The sequence below is a fragment of the Lissotriton vulgaris genome, chromosome 1_1, assembly GCF_964263255.1.
Source record: "Lissotriton vulgaris chromosome 1_1, aLisVul1.2, whole genome shotgun sequence".
NCBI classification, from domain to species: Eukaryota; Metazoa; Chordata; class Amphibia; order Caudata; family Salamandridae; genus Lissotriton; species Lissotriton vulgaris.
In genome coordinates this window covers 1,111,679,910-1,111,698,985 of record NC_141685.1, presented here as the reverse complement: position 1 = coordinate 1,111,698,985, position 19,076 = coordinate 1,111,679,910, and positions in this window count along the sequence as shown.

The following is a 19,076-nucleotide window of genomic DNA, read 5'->3' as shown; positions in this document are numbered from 1 at the left end:
GGGTAGCGTCAAAAAGCGCTATGACATACACACATTCCTTAGACGCAGAGGGATCCACATTGCCTTCTTGTAAGAGACCCAACTTGCCATGCATAAAGACCTAAAACTCCAAAACTGCTGGAGGGAGCAGTGCTATGGCTCGGGCCACTCTGGCTGTGCCAGAGGGGGTTCTCATCTGGATCAAGCCAATGATCCCCTTTAAGTGCACTGCCACTGCAGTGGATGCGGAGGATAGGTTATGTATTCGTAGATGGCACCCTGGAAGGTTCTGCAGTTTTGCTGGGCAGGGTGTACTGCCCGAACACCGCGCAGTCACGGTTCCTAGTAGAACTGTCCATGCACTTAGTTCGCTGGCCTCACCTCCCTTGGATTATCGGGGGCGACTTTGTGTGCTCGAAGTTCTCCGTGACAGGTATTTCTCTCCCTTGTGTGGCAAGCCCATAATACGAAATGCTACCTAACAAAATGGCTGTCTCACTGGTCCCTGGTCGATGTCTGGAGAGCCCTCCAACCGGACTCTGTGGTTCCCTCCGCGGAGACAGAATCCACTTTCCTGTGAAGAGAGGAGGGATGAGGACTCTAAATATCCCATCTCTCTCATGTGGGATAAATTGCCTTTTTTCACTCAAGGGTAAACTCAAGGATGGCACTAGACCTACTTAAACAGAATTACATGCCCTACTGTGTGTTTCTCCTATATGTGATACCACCTCGAAGAGCACACCACACAGCCTTGCTCTTGGACAGGAACACTATGGCCTACCTATTAGTATACCTTGAATATGACATAAAATCCACTCATTACAGCAGCACATACCACCATATCAGGCTTGCTTCTTTGTTGGAAGATTATGGTGATTGTTTCCATTTTTTTCTCCCTTTTTCGTAGAGTCCTAATGATCTGGATGTTCTGTTCACTGTATATAATGATAAATGTGAAACACCTAATAAAATCTGTATTAAAAAAAAGAGAAATATTGGTTGCAGGTTATAGAAAATTATCCGACCACCTCCAGATATAGACGCCTTACCATGGATGTGTTGTCCTGGGATGTTCTATGTATATGACGATGAATTTGAAAAACCTAATATACACATATTTTAAACAAAAGATAAATATTGGTTGCATGTTTTAGCAAATCATCTGACCAACTCCAGGCATGGATTCCCTACCAACAAAATTCTAGATGAATTCACGTGTATAAATACATTTGAACCATTTTTGGACACTTTTATCCAAACAGCTTTATTTAAAATTTAGGCATGGTACACGGTTAAATGAGGGAAAAAGTCATGCCTGCAACTTTCAAACTGAGGCCCACTTTTTTTGGTGCAAAGTCTACTTATATTTATGTAGGAAATGGCTAGTGCGGATCTGGAGTCAGATTGGGGAGACCCAATACCAATATGCTTTCAGATATCAGAGGCCTGATATAAGGACAGCATATAGCCAGCCTACGTTTCCTGCTTCTATGTTGCACTTGAGAAGGAAATATTGTAAGAATAATAGCATGTGAACTTTTTTTAGATTGAAGGTAATATTTAAGGTTATATTGTTATTGTTATTGTTAACTTGGTCTTTTATAGCCCCAACTCACCAACAGGTCTCTAGGCGCTTAAAAACAAAACAGCAAACAACAATGCATGAGGAAGAGAGAGAGCCAGGGACCTGTAATAAGATGTATTTAGCTGGATCAAGTGCCTCCCTAAATAAAAAGGTTTTTAACAACTTCCTAAAATGCAGGAGATTCGCTTCTTTCCGAAGTGATTCTGGTAGATTGTTCCAGATCTGCGGAACCAAAACCGAGAAAGACCTGCCGCCTTTGGTTTTTAACTTATAACGGGGGCAGACCAAAAGCTGGGATTCAGCGGACCGCAAGACTCGCTTGGGGGTATATAACTCCAAGCGCTCTTTAATATACGCAGGAGATTGCCCATAGATGGCCTTGTGGGCTGTACACAGGCTCTTAAACTCCACCCTCTGTTCAATGGGGAGCCAGTGTAACTTGAATAGTAGAGCATAGGTTGGATAATTTAAGCAAATGTGTTTATACTTCGATGTTCTAGATTTTGGTTGTATTGGGATATGTATTTTATTGCGGTTGTTTAATAGGGTTTCTCCTCGAATAAACATACAGTGTAACTTTTCTTGAAATATTACAATACAGCACATTTTTGGGAGATAGCATATTAGGCAGCTTGGGAGACTTAAAAGAGATAGCTACTGATGAGCAATGAAGCGGTGAGTAGATCACTGTGGGACTTGGCCTGGCTAGCGAAGAAATGCAGACTGTCTAATGCATACATTGCCAAATCAGTGAGGAAATTGATAGAAATATGGGCTAGAGTAGCCAAGCAAGTGCAGTTGACAATTTATCATCGATGTTGGTGGAACACTTTAAGCACTGGGGAAGGAGGAGAGGGAATGTTGGACACTAGCTGACACATGTTGCTATGCAGTGTAAGGCCCTTTGCAAAGGTTGACTGGACACCTTTATGTAGCTTATTGCTATATTTGGGTGTTAAACTGGTACTAATGAGGTACAAGTAATGCATAGACAGTGTTAACAAGCTTAAAACAAGCATTGGAAATGCAATAGGTCTCGCACCATTAGAGTTAGTGTTTTTAGAATTGTTTATGGGGTTTTTTTGTAAATGTTTATCATTTTTGTTTCCTGTAGCCAATGCTAAAGTATTACAAATAAAAAAAGCCATAAACATTTCTAAAAGCTCTAACTGAAATGGTCTGAGAACTATTGCACTGTGTGAGGGTGAGGGTGAGTGAGGGTGAGGGTGAGTGAGGGTGAGTGAGGGTGAGGGTGAGTGAGGGTGAGGGGTTGAGGGTGAGTGAGGGTGAGTGAGGGTGAGGGGTTGAGGTTGAGGGTGAGGTGTTGAGGGTGAGTGAAGGTGGGTGAGGGTGAGTGAGGTGTTGAGGGTGAGTGAGGGTGAGGGTGAGTGAGGGTGAGGGGTTTTGGGTGAGTGAGGGTGAGGGGGAGTAGTTGAGGCTGAGTGAGGGTGAGTGAGAGTGAGGGTGAGTGAGGGGTTGAGGGTGAGGGGTTGAGGGTGAGTGAGTGAGGGTGAGGGGTTGAGGGTGAGTGAGGGTGAGGGTGAGTGAGGGTGAGGGGTTGAGGGTGAGTGAGGGGTTGAGGGTGAGGGGTTGAGGGTGAGTGAGGGTTTGAGGGTGAGGGGTTGAGGGTGAGGGAGGGTGAGTGAGGGTGAGGGTGAGGGGTCGAGGGGTTGAGGGTGAGTGAGGGTGAGTGAGTGAGTGAGGGTGAGGGGTTGAGGGTGAGTGAGGGTGAGGGGTTGAGGGTGGGTGAGTGAGGGTGAGGGTTTGAGGGTGAGGGGTTGAGGGTGAGTGAGTGAGGGTGAGGGGTTGAGGGTGAGTGAGTGTGAGGGGTTGAGGGTGAGTGAGGTTGAGGGTGGTTGAGTGAGGATGAGTGAGGGTGAGTGAGGGGTTGAGGGTGAGGGGTTGAGGGTGAGTGAGTGAGGGTGAGTGAGGGTGAGGGTGAGTGAGGGTGAGTGAGGGTGAGGGGTTGAGGGTGAGTGAGGATGAGTGAGAGTGAGGAAGATCACCTGCCAATGTGAGCCCAGCATTCACTCGAAAACTGAACTCCAGTTGTCTTACAGGAAGTATGCAGCGGGCGTATATAAATGGGTGAATAGTTGCGACAGTCAGAGAAAGTGTATCAGGCCCTGCGAAGATTATATTTCTATAAAGCGTACTGGAGCTTTACAAGGCCCCTTACTATGTCAAACTCAACCCTACTTGTTGGGCCCTCCGAAGGAGGTGAGGCTGGGTTGGAACAGAGGGAATCGAATCAGTAATTCGAAATAGTGCTCCCAGACATGTCACATTGGCGCTAGGCAGGAGTAAGTACGCCATCTCTGCAAAGAATGCTCATCAAACCAGAAGGCAAAATGAATATAGTTTCTACCCTGGGAGTCATCCATTAATTCTATTTTAAAGTGCCCCAGAAGTAAGGCAATGCAAGAACTCAGTTAAAGACGGTGCGAGATAACTGTATTCTAAACTTTTTTTTTCCAAACAAAAGGGGACAAGAATTGTTCAGTTACAAAACAGCTGAACGAACTAAGTAGTGCAAAACATACAAAATATCAGGCAATAACTTTGGAGCCACGGTGGCTTGCACTTGAAATCTAGTAAAGCAAGCTTTGCCAAACAATGTCCACAATAATGTCACTCAATGGTCAGTTTGTGGCATTGTTTTAGAACAGTCGACGTTTCGATCCCTAGCTCCTAGATAAGGGGGATCATCATCAGGACTAATTTAAATACAATTGCCTGGTGTCTATCGTTGGAGCCTGTTGGGATAAGGAACAGGAAAAAGGGGGGAGGAAAAACAGACAACAGCGACCTGTCAGAATTACTGTAATAGTTGCATTTCAATATGTCAACAACCGGTGTAGGGATCAAGTGCCACCATATTTGTAGACAACATAAGTTAAAACAATGTTGGAGTCGGGTACTCGTGCCACCTGTGGGATGTGTGCTCCTAGATAGCACTTGTGCATGTCAGGAAAACTGCTAGCTTTGTGTTATTCGTGGCGAGGTATACTGTGCAAGTGTTTTCACAAGTGTTCAAGAAGGTGATACTTATGTTCTAATGGATTTATGGGGGTGATCGAGTGTGTGCGGAGGGTCAATTAATTTAGTGGCGAGACGTGGGAAGAGAAGTTTGCAAGGCGGCAGGATAAAGTGAACGAATGGGCGGATCTTCGTAAATGGACTGCCTTACCCTAGTTCAAGCGAAATATTGCTTGAATCCGAATGATTAAGGTGTATAGAGCGCTGCGTCATTCCTTTTGAAAGAAAGTGATGAATGTCAGGGCTGGTTGCCGGGCATATGGCGTCAGAAAAGAATGTGAATAGCCAAGGGTTGAGCATTACCTTTTCTTCGCTCAGTGCGGTCCTTGGAAGTGGTTCCATGGTTCGTATTTGCTCGGAGTGGCTGGTAGGGCAGCTTAACCTCGCTGATTAGCGGTTTCTTGCTGTTGGAGCTGGGGAGTGGGAAAGGGTGTAGGTTGCGTCAGCGGTGCCATCCTTTACCATTGAAAGGTAGAAGGCATGGGGAGCACAAGGGTGCGCTCAGCATGATGATAAGGGCTTACCTCTTAGGAGTCTCGTGGAGGTTGCAACGGTGTGCGGCTCCGGTCCTCGGCACAATGGCAGGAACCTCGATAGTCTGAACTAGGCTTCGAATAAAAAAAAAATGCGACACGGCGGGCAGGGGAGGGGGCGAGCGGGTAAAATAAACAAACGAGACGGAGGGAAGAGAGGGGAGGGGGGAGGAGAAATGCGACACGGCGGGAAGGGGAGGGGGCGGAGCGGGTTAAATTAAACAAACAAGACGGACGGAGGAGAGGGGAGGGGGGAGGAGAAATGCGACACGGCGGGAAGGGGAGGGGGCGGAGCGGGTTAAATTAAACAAACAAGACGGACGGAGGAGAGGGGAGGGGGAGGAGAAATGCGACACGGCGGGAAGGGGAGGGGGCGGAGCGGGTAAAACAAGACGGACGTGCACGCGCTTTTAAGCTCAATGCGCATGCGCATTGAGCTTAAAAGTCACGGGCACTGCAAGGAATCGCCACGATTCCTTGCAGTGGATAAAGAGTGGATAAGCCCCCATAGTCTCGCTTGCTCGATGCGCATGCGCATCGACAGGCGAGACCTAAAAAGACAAACTAATAAAGTAAAATGACAAAATGTACCGCATAATTTGGCTTTTCTTGCCACATAATTTGACCCTCCCTTGCCGCATAATTCCAGTCACTGTAGCAGACCAGTGAAAAAGTGGGTCTATCGGGAAAGATGAGACACTGCACTATCACGAGAAGTAGGGGAGTAAGAATGGGCATTGCTGTCTGAGGACATCCCTGGCACATTAAGGAGCATTCCATACTCTGAACCTACGTATAAGATAACATACCAGTGATATTTTACTTGACAACGTCTACATAAAGTATTTCTGCGGGTCCCAAATACATGTTGGAATGTGATCATGCACACATCTGGTGGGATTGCCTTTGGATTAAAATATACTTGGAAGAAGTGCTGAACCATTTAAAGGGGGCATTTAGGATCCTACTACTGAATAAGATTCGTGTGTTTTTTTGCTGGGAAACTGCACTGACAATGCGGTCTAAACCACGTGTTCCCTTTGCAATGCAAGCGCAACAATGCTTGCTTTTACCACGCCTATGCCTTAACCATGCATATTCCTTTACAACGATTTCCGCTGTGTAGTTGTTAAAGGTATATGCGTGTTGTGAGAAGTTGGCCTGGTATATGCTGTCCACTAATTAAAATGGGCACCTTGCACCAGTCCAGACAACCCTCATTGTGAATTAAGAGGTCAAAGATAACCTTAGAAAGCTTTCCAAGTGGTAGCTGTGGAGAGCAGCCTTCAGTCTTAGTCTTGAAGGAATGTTCAGCAGTGTGTTTTACCAGCATGCAACCTTATAGTATTGGTTAAATGAAAGGAGAATCACACACCAGAATGACACAGTATCTCCTACATGGAGATAATCACAAAGCACACAATACTTATGCACAGAAATTTCAGTAAATAGCACTAACACATGGTTGGTCCCAGGGGGGGACCAATCCATATACTAAAATAGTGGTACAAGAACCACGACTCGAGTCAAGACAGTGTCGAGAGGACGTAGAATCCCCAGGACCCCAAGGAACCATCCAAGATGAGTAAGTAGGGACCCACGGAGGACGGGTGCAGTGTGAACACGACTGTGTGTTCCGTATAATTCTATATGGGAAAGTAGCAGTTGGAGTTATGGTTTAATTCTTTTATTGCACAATGCAGAAAATATGCTTGCATTTACCAGGCCACACATAGCCCATCAAAGATATAAAGAAATGCCTTGATATTATAATAAATCAACAAAGAATAAATCCCGTCCTGCCCCTGAGAGGAAAGGAAGAAAAAAGGGGAGCGAAAACAGAGATAGCCTCCCCCCACACCCCTGCGGTCCATTCCTGCGATTTAGCGCTGCCCAAAGTAGAGTTCTTTCCTGAAGTTAAGTCAGCTTATGTAGAAGGGTCCGGTGCCGTTAGGTGTAAGAGGTGTAGGTATCTCGGGCAAGACAGTTCTCGGAAGTCTTGTGCAAGCAGAGCAAGAAATGGCTGCCAAAGGTCACTAAAAGAGGAGCCTTTCCCTGCTAGAGTAAGGGAGATCATTTCCATGCCCAGTACATGCCACAGTCGTTGGTACCAACCAGTGTGTGCAGGAATACGAGGAGTTCTCCAAGGAATTAATATGTTCTGAATGGCTGTGCCCAGTGCTATGCCTAACTGCTTCCCATGCCTAGATTTCAAGGGGTAAGTGAGGGGATTAGGTACCCCCAACAGGACATATGCCGGATCCCTGGGAATTTTGGTATGAAGGTGTTTGTCAACATCGTCAAGAATTTGCGTCCAGTATGCCCGGAGATGATCGTAGGCCCATAGAAGGTGAACCAGTGTGCCCCTTTTCCCACAGCCCCTCCAGCACTCAGGGCTCTGTGTCGCGTCAGCTTCGTGAAGTCTCTCCGGGGTGTAATACCAATAATAGACAAGTTTGGTAAAAGTATCAGTGAGGCCTACATGTGCAGCTGTGTGGCATGCTCTGTAACATGAGCCCTCCTGCTCCTTGGGGCTAAGGGTACGCTCAAGATCCCTCTCCCAGCGCGCGCGTCCCGCATGATAAGTGTGAAAATGGGTCAAGAGCATCTTATACAAATCTGAGATCAGCTTCTTGTCTGAAGACCGTGTGATAAGCCACCGTTCATGGGGGTAAGAAGCCTAGCCGCTTGTGTTCGGTTGCTAGGGTGCATGGCCCAGTGTCGCACCTGTGAGTAGTGCAAGCGTTCGGATTCTGGGTGACCGTAGTCGGCCCTGAGTTGCGAGAAGGGGATAATGTCACCTTTAGCAAATGAGAGGCCTCTACATCCGGCTTCTCTCCACAATGAAAAGGACTGCAGGCCCTTCCCGGGGCTAAAGTCAGGGTTATCAAAAAGGGCGGAAAGTGGGGAAGGGAAGGTGGATAGGCCATGTCGCATGTTAGTCTGATCCCAGACTGCAAGGGTTGTGCGTGTCACTAATGAGGCATATAAGTTGGGGGACGGTGGGGCTTCCGGAGAAAGGGAACCTTCTTGAGAGATGTACCAGCAACTGCGCAGTCTTGAAAAAGCCAGTGTTTCTCAGATTCAAACCGTCTCCATTCCACCAGGTGACGAAGCCGCACAGCGCTATAATAGAGCCTGAGGTCCGGAATCCCAAGGCCCTCTTCGTGAGGTGGGAGGAAGTTAACTAACCGCTTCATTCGCGGTTTGCGTCCTTGCCAAATGAAAAGAGAGAGTTCCGTTTGCACCTTCTGTAACCAACCCGTGGGAGGCGGTAAGGGGTGCGTCTGGAAAAGGTATAAGATTTTAGGGAGGATTGTCATTTTAATAGCCGTGACCTGCCCCAGCCACGAGATTTGAGAGTGTTTCCATCTCCGCAGTTCGGTACGGATGTGTGAGTGAAGGTGGGAGTAGTTGGCCGTTCTCATGGCCTGCAGTATCGGGGCCAATTGGATACCCAGATAAGGGATCAGACCATTGCAGAGGATGTCTACCCTGTAGATCCGCCCGCTCTTGAGGCAACAAGGAGAGGTTCCGCGATTTCGACAGGTTAACCTTGAATCCAGAGGCATTCGTGAAAGTGTCCAGTTCCTTAAAGAAAGCCCCCCAAGGCAATCCCAGGGTTTGCTAAAGTGACCAGCGCATCATCCGCATATAAGCTTATAGTGTGGGTGGTCTCTAACTCTCTACACCATGGGTTCCATATAGATGGCAAAGAGCAAGGGCGACAACGGGCACCCTTGCCTAGTGCCTCTACTAATGAGGAATGGGGTGGACGTGTGGCCATTGATCCGTACCGTAGCTGTGGGTGACCGGTAACAGTTATAAATGTGTGTCCGCATCTTGTCCCCTAGGCCAACGCGGACCAGTGCCTGTTCGAGGAAGGGCCAGTGGACACGATCAAAGGCCTTCTCTATATCTATGGTGAAGAGCAAATGATCTCCCAGTATGCGAGAGGCCTTGTCTATGAGATGCGTGACACGTTTAGTGTTGTCACTCGTCTGCCTCTGCTGGATAAATCCAGCCTGATTGGGGTCTACCAACTCGGGCATATAGGGGCCAAGCCGGGTCGCCAATCTCCAGTAAAGAGCTTCAAATCAATGTTCAAGAGTGAGATGGGCTGATTGACCCACAATTTGTCTTGTCCTTCCCCGGCTTAGGGATGACAGCTATTGCTGCCTCTAACATGGATGGGGGATTGTTCCAGGTGCCGCCAAAGAATTAAAAAGTCGGATGATTTTCCCAGCTTCAGACGAGCAATAGATGCTATGACGTACTCTGGTCAAATCTCACTCTCTATGTGAGCCGCTTGATCCGGTGTCTGAGGGGGAAGGCCGGCCTGCGCTAGATAGGTGTCTCTATTCGCTTTCTCCAAAGGCTGTTCGTCATAAAGGGTGGCATAGAAATCGCGGACGGTCTCAGCAATAGCTGCATCATCCGAGCAGAGCACTCCTGCCTGGTCCTTGATTTCCTGAACTCTCATGCGTTCCCGAGCCTCCTGAAGCTTATGCACGAGCAGTTGCCCACACTTCTCTCCACCGGTGTAGAAGGAGTAAGTAAGGGGGTAGTCGCTTGGCATGAGCAGCGAGGGAGCAAAACTCAGGAAAGGTCTACCAAAGAGGACCCTTGGGGCTAACGTGGGAACGAGGAAGCAATAGCATGCCATGCACCTGGCCCCCCCTAAGACAGAGACCGGAGAAGCGAAGGAATAATGCGAAGAAGAAAGCAAGAACCCACCAAATTTAGAAGAGAAAAAACAAGTTACAACAAGTGCAAAAAAGGAGTCTTGAGTTCGAACATTAGTCCGTCATCCAATGATGAACAAAGAGAGAGTCTATGGGGTTGTCGTGTGGCAGATGGTAACCCCCACCCCCCTAGCATCAAATGAAGGATACTCCATGATAGCCGGGCTCAGTCATGTGGTCGACGTCTAGGCCAAGGCTTTTGGTAGGCTTCAAGGGGAGCCTGTTGCTCTTTCTTAACCACCAGTGAATCCGGTCACTTGATACTGCATCGTCGACGTTGCTGCCTCCATTTCGTTAGACTTTCAGTGGACCCATGGTCCGAGCGCTCCCCCTCGCCTGTGTCCTCCGGGATAGCGATCCCAAACAACTTGCTTGCTTCAGATAGGGAGCGGAGCTGGTATAACTTGCCGTCAAGCTGGAACATGAGTCGGAACGGGTGTCCCCATGAGTAGAAGATATTGCATTGGCGCAGGGCCTCCTTAATGGGCCGGAAGGTCCTGCGTTTCTGGAGCGTGATGGCACCAAGGTCCCGCTAGAGGCCGGGTGTTTGGTTTCAGAAGGTGATCGATGAAAGCGATCTAGCTTTGCGTATAATTTCTTCCTTGGTGTGAAAGTCCTGGACACAGACCAGAATTTCCGCCGGGGGTGCCGTTGCCGCCATAGGCAAACCCACTCTGTGTGCTCGGTCCAGCTTGAGATCAGAGTCCAGCGGGTTGCCCAGGATATGGTTAAAGAGCTCGCGTACGTATCCAAAGATGTCACCAGCTTCTTCATTGGTGCCCACTCCCCTGATTCAAACATTGTGTCGACGGGAGCGGTTCTCAAGGTCCTCCAAGTGGGATTGAACGTCCACCTGCTGCTCGTGAATCCGGAGGACCTCTTGTTGCATAGCAGCCAGTTTGGTGTCCAGGGTATCACTTCTGTCTTCCAGGGATGCCACTCTCTCCCCTATGTCATCCATATCCTCATGTGTCTTTGATCTCCGCCATGAGGTCACGCTTCATCGTCTGGAGATCATCTCACAGGGCTACAAACAGGGATTCCAGAAATGCCCGCGTCACTGGCGCATCCGGCGAGGTGGCCATCTGCGTCATCGCCTCTGGCCGACCGGAGGCTTCCTCTCCTCCACTCTCTGCCCGGGCAAAGAGGTCCTTGAGTGTTTTTTTACCCTGCGGGTGGCTTATTCTTCCTGCCCCGGGTGGATGGCATACTCGGTATCCTCCCTATGACCAGAGCCTATGACTGAGCCAAGCAGCAAATCTCCGTAACACAGTATCGTCCTGACTGTCGGTCCCACTCTATGATTCAGGGACCAGTCCTTTGAGTGTCCGCTCCAAGCCGCTCCCAAGGCGTGATGGTGCAGGATTTCAGCAGACCATCTGCATAGTTTCAACAGAACACCGGCTGTTCTCGCCTCTTAGGCCCAAGTAGAGCAGGGCACGGTACATCATGAGCGCTAGGAAAGCCGGAGGAGTAGGCCAGCAGTTAGTCTCAATGCCCGGACCTCCAGTGTGAGGATGAGGCTACTTGAGGGGAAGACTATGTCAAACACGCACCGCCAACTACAGATCCCAGTCACTGGTGCAACGCTAGTCCCAGTGTGTCTAGCATCAGGGGGCGGCGGGCCAGAGTCCTCAAAGTTAGGCCGCAGGTTACAACAACGGGGCAGGGTCTCTCCCCGTGGGCTCAGGACTAGGGGCGCAGTCAGATGCCCGGAATCCTGACAGGCCCTGCACGGGGCCCAGCATGGTCTAGGCATCTTCAAGGGGGCTCCGGGGAGTCAAAGCAGCAGCTGGGGATAAGAGCGTGTGATGACTCACCCCAGGAGCCCCTCGTCGTGGTCTGCCAGGCCAAAGTGCCTCCCGGTGGCCAGCCTCGGATCCAGGGCGCTAGTGCAACGCTAGTCCCTGTGTGTCCAGCCTCGAAGGGCAGCAGGGCAGAGACCTCAAAACAGGCCGCAGATTTTAGCAGCGGAGGGTCCCGTTCGGCCGATCACAGAGAGCGAGAGTGGCAGAGTCCCTCCCTGCGGGCCCAGGACGAGGTGCACACTTAGGGGCCTGGATTCCAGACAGGCCCGTCACAAGGCCCAGCCCGGCCCAGGCATCTCCAAGGTGGCTCTGGGGAGTCAAGACAGCGACCAGGGATAAAGGCATGGTAAGGCTCACCCCAGGAGCCCCTCGGAGTATTCTGCAAGGCCGGAGGCTGAAATGCCTAGCGATAGCCCTCTGCACTCTCAGCCTGTTCTGGGCACACACGTGAAGCCGCTGTGCGTGCTGGTTCCCACCGGACAGTCACAGCGTTCCGCAAAATGGCTCCCACTACTCTGCTGCTGCGAACGCAGTCGCCACTTGCCAATCCGGTATGAAGGGAGAGGCCCCAAGTTTGGGCTGCAGCTCCGACAGGGCGGTGTCACTCCACAGCCGAGGGCCCAGAGCACCAGTCCCACAGCGCCTCCCACTGCCTCACACCTCCTATCCTCCAATCTAGCCTGCTGCGGGACCAAAGGTGCGCAGCACAGTCACAGTGGCTCTGTAAGCCGCCCCGGTAGGTCTCCGAGTGTGCCTGGATGTAAAAGAGGGTAAAACCGCCACCTCTCAAGCGGTTCAGAGCCCTAGGCCAGTGCTTTAAGTCGGCGGGTGGAGGAGAGAAGGCGAAGCATTTCCTAGCTCTCCACCATCTTGGCCACACTCCCCGCGGTTGAAGTTTTGGAGATTAAGGACCCTTCCCAGTAGACTTCTAGGAAACCCAGCGGAAGTTAGGAGGTTGGAGAGCCACCCCACCCGTGGATACTGCGGTACCCAAGTTACATATCCCAGGGAAGCAGGGTGCATAGGTCTGAAGTGGCGTCGGAAACCGCCGTCGAACCCAATGGAGGATCTCGAAGACGAGCCACTGCTGGAAGGAAGAAAAGTGTCAGTTGGAATCCAAAGGTGGATTCTTGTCGAAGAGTACCTGAAAGCAGAGGGTACAGAGTCTGGGTCACTCAGGAGTGACCAGGGGCTCGGTACACAAATGCCCACCGATGTCGGGTGCTTCAGGTGCGTTGATGGAGTTCTTGACTCTGCAGCTACAGGGACAACTAGGAGCCAGATATGAGCTGTCCCACGAAGGATGTTGAGTACTGAGGGGTCGGTGTCCTGCTGATCCACCAACAAGCCTTGGCAACGGCAACCCACGCAAAGGTCAAGGATGGATACGGTTCGGACCAGCAAGGTCAAGGAGATTCACCACAGCAAGGGGAGTCAGGGCAGGTATGCAGAAACCAGGGGAGCCCAAGAAAAGCAAAGTTGAAACTCAAGTGGACCCACAGGCCGGAGGCACAGGAGTTGCGAGAGGACATTGAGCAATTTCACAAAACAGCAAACTGCGGAGCCCTCGTGCGAGGAGGCCAGAGTTCTTGGTAGGAAATGGTGCTAGAGGTTGGGGCTACTCGGAGCCCAATGCACTTGTTTGGGAAATGCCAACAAGCATATGCACTTGCAAATGTACGCAGTGCACAGGGGGTTGGGTATTGCAGCCCCCACAAGGGATTCTGACCTCAAACTTGGTGAGATGGCAGCTCGGACCTCAAGGGATGTAGAAACCACCTCCGGTGTTGTTGAAGCCTTCAGAGTCCATAGGAGCTCAGGGTCAGCAGACCAGACAGCAGTGTTGCGGTGCCTGCAAATGCAAGGGAGTGACACCTTCACTCCAAGGGAGATTTCTTCGGTTCTCCTTGATGCTCCACAGGACCTGCACGGATCCTGTATGGTGCACAGGCACAGATAATGCTTCAGACTGAGAGGGAGACGAAGTAGGGCCCAAACAAAGGTCCAGACTGTCGAAGTTCAGTGGTTTCTGGTTCAAAAGATTGTCCACGTCAAATCTAGGGCCCTACACCCAGATAAGCCCTTTTGTACCCATGTGAGAGGGTTGAACAAATTCAGCAGACCCTCCCAGGGAAGGGTCTGGACAGTGAGGAGGTTACTCCCACTTCCTTTGTCCAGTTTTGCACCAGAGCAGGAGCCAATGACCCCAGGAGTGGTTTGAACTGGACGATGCACAGGGACACCAAATGTGCCCCTCATGCAGATTGTCGGTCACTGGCAAGCCCACCCACCCATCCCTAATATACTAAATCCTGTCTGGGAGGTGGTCACACCTCCCTGAGACAGGATACCTATTTGTCTGGTCAGCAGCAACCATTGTGTGCTGCTTGGGACAAGAAAGCTGGTACCGGGAACACCAGGGACCAAAAGAAGCTTGCCTCTGAGGGATGAAATCATACCTCCCACACCGGCTACCAGTGTGGGGGTACGACTCCAACATGTTTGACACCAAACACGATAGGGTTAGTTTCAGCCGTTTAAGTTGGTCATCACGTTGTCGTAAATGGCTGCCTTACTGACAACCCGGGAGAACGGACTCCGTAGCCTTCAGGGGTGTCCATCTCATACAGTGGACCCTCTCACTTAGAACCAAGCACCCTGCCCTTAGGATTGTAAAGGCCTGGTAGAGGGCTGACTTATAGGTGTTAAGTGTGGGGACCCTTAGATATAGTAAACCTAATCCTTAAGTAAGTGGTGCATGCACCAACTTACACAGGCTGCAATGGCAGGCCTGTTGTTCCAGTTTGATTGGCCTCTAATGGATGGCATAATATATGCTTCAGCCCATGGGAGGCGTCTGGGGTACATATGCCCTGGGTACATGGGTACCATATACTAGGGACTGACAATGGTACCCCAATATCCAATCTGGAGTGTACCAAAGTACATAACACAACAGTTTAGGGAGAAAGCAGATAGACTGGGTTCCGGATTACAGGATCCCAGTCAGACTAGTCAAAAACAGTATCACATTAAGCAAAAGGTGGGAGTAACCATAAGAAGAAGATCCTACTTTCCTACACATGGTAAACGCAGTCAGTGGTCTAGCATTGGAGCCAGTGGGCAGGGGGTGGAGATGATAGAAACTTCCTGCGGATGACAATGGAAGGAACAGCAGATTGGCGAGTAGTTTTTCAGATTTATAATTTGGGCTGGGGTTGTATATGTTACAGGGCTGGGGCCCGGTTTTAGGATTCAGGACAGGGGGTCATGGTAGTTATTAGGGCAGGGTTTTACTGCTCAGGGCCGGGGTTTTGGGGTTGTTTTTAGGGCTGGAGCCCGTTTGAGGGTTTAGGGCGGGGGGGCTGGGGTGTTTAAAGGGCAGGAGTCGAGTAGTTATTAGGGCTGGTGGCCGGTCTTAGGGCTCAGGGTAGGGGGGCTGGGGTGTTTTAAGGGCTGGGGGTTAGGCAGTTTTTTGGGGTGGAATCAGGTTTTAGGGCTCAGGTAGGAGGGCAGGGATGTAACCTTTACCACTCATTTACCTTGACCAATCATGCCTTTACAATGAAATTAATTGTAAAGGCATGTGTGTTAAAGACACGGTCGTGGTTATGATCGCGTTGAGGCATGCGAAGCAATCAAAGGAGTTGTTCCGTAATACAACCTTTTTTGCTGGGAATAAGGCACCCCGAAATGGAAGGAATTAGTACGGCATTGATACTGCAAATGTTGAGTGTGGTAAAATGCTGATCACTGCCCACTGAAAATCCAAAGAGATATCGAGCATTGGTTTATAAACTAGGACAATGGAAAAATTGAGGCTGGTATAGAAGTAAAGTTTACAAAGGTTTTTGGCCTGCGTCTTCATTACTTCCAGAGAACATCTTTATTTCTACCCCAATTAACTGAGTACTACAGCTTTTACAGGAATAAATGTCGCAAAGTGCAAACAAATGAGGAACAGAATAGCTATGACCACTTGAGAAGATCAAGAAGGTCGCCTCAAAGTCAACTAACGTACTGGGCAATTGCCCTGGTCAGCCAGCGCTGCTAGAAGGGGTGACGGCAGGTGGGAACGAAGCAAAAGAACATATACCACAGTGTTGCTATTTCTAAAGCTCTGTGTTTAAATTAAATTGCATTTATATAACACTAACTACCCCCAAACGAGGTGTTGAAGCACTTTTCGGCCAGTAGCACACTACTCCAGAACCCAAAACTAGTGCATTAGTTATTGGGACTAGCCTTGTACTCTCAATGAAACCATTCCATGCATCTATTACACTTTCTTTGAGATACATGAATGAGTTATGTGCGATAAATGATGTGGGTAAGAAGCAAACGATTGATGGAATGAACAGATATTGTCAGATTACAGGGATTTGGCTTAAAAGAAAAGGCAGACAGTCAAGTGTCAGAGTAGTCTATATACATGAGGCTTGCAGAAGATTGAATGAAAGTAGAGGTTCGTTCAAAAGAAATAAAGGAGGCAAAATCGAAAGTTTAACTCAAGGTCAAATATTGTGTGCAGGGCTTAAGGCGTAATGCATTGATGGGAATCAGTAAGCTAAACCAGGTGTAGTGGCAGGTGCAAGCGATGTGGTCAAAGTTTGACAGGAATGCACAGACGTTGGTCCCATACAGTGCTGCAAGACTCAAGCTACACCTCACTGACAAGGCTTAAGTAAGCCAAAACCAGTTAAAAGTTCTCTTTACTCTCATCTGGATGGGACCTGCCAGTTTGGGATGGACTGTTCCTGTTAAAGATTGGCTAAAGATTTGCATAAGGTCAGTCCCTGTCTAGAGTGGCACAGTTGGCAAAGAAAAATGATGGACTGGAAAGCAGCCTGCATGATCGCTAGTGGCTGATAATAATTCAAGCATCCCATCCATTACCTTGTGGTTTGCTGGGGTCAAAGTAATAGCATTCTCCCTGGGTATAGGTATTACCACAAACCTCACCTTTCTATAAAATTGCATTACAATTTAGTGGGTCTTGCACTATAGAACAACCTCCAAATAACGAATTGATCTCACTTGATAACTGGACCTTCTATACATTTGTTTGTTGTGTTTGTAACCATGTGCTGGCGCCTAACATCTTAATCATCTACCCCCTTCTTTGATTAGTGTACTTTCATTCAAGGTTCTATTATACAATGAATAAATTACTACAGATCTTGTAGACATATTTTCATTGGTAAAGCCAAACAAAAACACCAACCATAAATTCAGATGACAACAGATGCACAATGCAGAAATAAAAAAATGCAATAAAATAAGTCCAGCAATCCAAAATTGTGCCTTAGCACTTATAACTAGAGTTGCAATGGCATCAACATACAAGTAACAAGCATTGGCAAAGCCAATATGTCTCGCCTATGAGGGCTATTAGATTTGGCAAGGTTTTGTGGCCATGCTGTACAGTAGCGCGGATGCTTTGCAGGGTGGCAAAAACGAATTTTGCATCAGAAAGTATTTTGCTCCTAAATGTGATAGAAGTATATTGATTATTTACGCCAAAGATGATTTGGCAACTAAATGTGATTTTGCTCCAAAATAACACAGCACAATGCTGCTGGCAGGACTGTGTGCCAAGGATGACTTTGCACAGTCATGGGATTTTCTGCTAAATGTGTTTGAGTTCCTAAAATTGGTTCAACACCCTGCATCAAGATTTATTTTCTACCTAAATGTGATACCACCAGCTACTTGCTTTGCACCCAACAGTGATTTTGCATCAGACTGCAATTTGTACTCCTAGACGAATTCCACTCTAATTATTTTGCACCATGGGTGATTTTGAACTTTAATGTGCAGTCAATCGAGTGTCATGCCATGCAAATTCATATATTTTTACATTTAATGTGATATTTTACTACTGCATACTCTCCATCCGGAGTGATTTTGCATCTAAATATCATACTACAAACCGTCAGACTTTGTGAAATCGGCGATTTTGCACATAACTGTGTGCATCCAAATAGGATTTGAGCACCTAGAAGGATTTCCACATGCAAGCTGATTTTGCAGCAGGACTGGTTTGTGCAAAAAAATAGATTTGCTTCAAATCCCGTTTTTGCACCTAATAGACGTTCCACACAAGAGCTGATGTAGATCAGAAAATGAATTTATACTTGCAAGTGATTTTACAACTGTTTTGTCACTCCTGGTAATACTGCACCATGGGTGTTGTTCCTCCTAAATGTGTTACCCCAATCCTCCTTACTTTGCGAAAGGGTCCTAAACGAGAGTTTGCACCGAAAAGTGATTTTTGCGCGAACATTTTGTTTTGGTCCTCTAAGCTGATGTTGCACGAAGGTTGATTGTACACCCTACATTTGATTTGAAACCGAAGCAGAATTTTCGATCCAATACGTTTTTTTCATATTCCTGTGGATATTACACCAAAAGTGAATATTTGGTATGTCCCCATTACTTTGTAGTCTATATTTCGAGAGACGTTACATCGCAGATAAGCACATCTCCGGTATGCTTTACTATGTGGGCCTTTACATCAAAGGTAAGTGCATTATGTAAATTTAAGTTTCTGGGAAGAGTGCTCTCACCAGGCACATGGGATAGGAGTAAAAACAGGACAAGACTTTCAGCGTACCAACAAAATTCACAGATGCAAGGTGTAACATTGTTACGTGGGATACCTTCAGCTAATCCTGGCTTTTTACCCAACTGCACTCTACTGCTGGGGTTTTTAGCTAATAGGTACAATGTTAACAACTAAATTTCAAGCCGCAGAATACAATGTAATGTCCGTTAAAAGATCAGGACTGCCTTAAAGTGAGGCATTTGCCATGGGGGCATTGGCAGCTATGAATAGTCACCTAACAGCAGCACCACCTTAATGTAGTCAGGCAAAGAGTACAGAACAGCAGTGGAACGCCCACCGCAACACCCACTGCCCTCCCCTTTCACACTAAGCACAGCATGAAAGGGCACCTGATTTACAAAGCAGTATTAAGCCACGTTAAGTGGCTTAACAGTGCCTTGTAAATAAGGCGAAACACAAATCACCACAGGAACGTCACTAAACGTGATGTTCCTGTGCCAATAGGGACTTGTAAATACTACATCACTTTTAAATTAAAAATGTACTTTCTAACTATCACTGCAAATGTTTTGTAGCCACTGGAAAGCACAGTTTTTATCTATTTTGGGAGTTAGGCACCTGAATAAACAGATTTCAAACCACCACTGAAATTCACAAAACACACCACACTGAAAACATGACCGCGTGTGTGTTACGCCTGTTAGTATGCTGCCACTGTTTTATTTTGAAATAATAATAAAATGTATTGAATCCTTCGGGGTATACTGGTCCAGCCAGTAATGCCTGCTTACCCCTTATGGAATCTTTGTCCATTGC